A 1898-nucleotide genomic window follows, 5' to 3' on the forward strand; every position below is an offset into this window, starting at 1 on the left:
AACACTACGTCCGCACCACAAAACATACCGCCATCTGTAGGTCTCCCGCAACATGACCTCCTCCAACGACGATACCGCCATCTATGCGACGCCAAGCCGATTAAGACAGCGATGGCGCCACAGTGCCCGCCTTTCGACGCCACCCACAAAGCCTGCAGCCTCTGTCGACCATAGCACCCAATCTCCAGTGGCTCTGCCGCACGAAGCCGTGGACCGGCAATGACTCCACCCGCACCCGTTCGTGCACCACCCCAACCGCCACACGCGCACCTCCAGCGGATGAACGGCGGAAGTTTCCCGCACTCGTAAAGTGCAATCCACCCCTATAACTTGCGTTTCATGAAGAGTTATTTCCAATATGCGACATTCCCGCTGTCCCTATACATGAGCCGCGACCTGTACCACTTACGAGCGAGAGACGCGATCGCGTTGCTCACTGTACGGCGTCCGATACCGAGCCATCAGCATGTCGGTCCCCATGCGCGTTGCACTCGCACTCGCAGTCGCAAAAACGTGGGGGCAAATATATTACGCGGAAGAGCTATAACAGACCGAGCCCCACTGCATGGGGGGAGTCTTTGTCACTAATGTACACAGATGGAACATTTTGGACTGGAACCAGATTACCCGTACACACGGCGCTGATTAGTAATCAATGCAGAGCCATCAAACTACAGCAAATATACACAACTGTCCGTATACATGCTGAAAGAGTCTGCCCACAATGGGAACCACACGTCAGCCAGACACTCTGATCACGCACCACTCTCTGCTTCTAACAGGCGCACATACAATATGTAAGCACCAGCATGGAACAACATCCAGTGCATCTTCTCCGCCACATTACACAATCCACACTATCACAACCAGACCAGGAGGTCCATGCGGAAAATACAATATCCCAGCCTTTCGACATCCACCATTGCGCAGACCAGGCACCAACACCCACACATGTCCTATACAACGGTGCACCCAACATCACAATAGTACCTCCTGTCACAGCGCACAAACAATGACATGAGTCAAAGACACAGGTCTCACACAAGCATAGAATTGGAGCGCCGCCTCTAATAAGCCAAAGGTGCATCCTGACGTGACAAATCTGATCATGTCACAAGCATTCACTTACTATAATCACTATCAACGAACCTGCCGCCCCCGCCCCCCCCCCCTACACCTTTCCTTACAACAACGTGTAACCTAACCTAACCTAACCTAACCTATGTTGTACCTTAACCTAACCTATGTTGTACCTTAACCTAACCTATGTTGTACCTTAACCTAACCTATGTTGTACCTTAACCTAACCTATGTTGTACCTTAACCTAACCTATGTTGTACCTTAACCTAACCTATGTTGTACCTTAACCTAACCTATGTTGTACCTTAACCTAACCTATGTTGTACCTTAACCTAACCTATGTTGTACCTTAACCTAACCTATGTTGTACCTTAACCTAACCTATGTTGTACCTTAACCTAACCTATGTTGTACCTTAACCTAACCCATGTTGTACCTTAACCTAACCCATGTTGTACCTTAACCTAACCCATGTTGTACCTTAACCTAACCCATGTTGTACCTTAACCTAACCCATGTTGTACCTTAACCTAACCCATGTTGTACCTTAACCTAACCCATGTTGTACCTTAACCTAACCCATGTTGTACCTTAACCTAACCCATGTTGTACCTTAACCTAACCCATGTTGTACCTTAACCTAACCCATGTTGTGCCTTAACCTAACCCATGTTGTGCCTTAACCTAACCCATGTTGTGCCTTAACCTAACCCATGTTGTGCCTTAACCTAACCCATGTTGTGCCTTAACCTAACCCATGTTGTGCCTTAACCTAACCCATGTTGTGCCTTAACCTAACCCACGTTGTGCCTTAACC

The sequence above is a fragment of the Schistocerca piceifrons genome, unplaced genomic scaffold (assembly GCF_021461385.2).
Source record: "Schistocerca piceifrons isolate TAMUIC-IGC-003096 unplaced genomic scaffold, iqSchPice1.1 HiC_scaffold_1325, whole genome shotgun sequence".
Taxonomy (NCBI): domain Eukaryota; kingdom Metazoa; phylum Arthropoda; class Insecta; order Orthoptera; family Acrididae; genus Schistocerca; species Schistocerca piceifrons.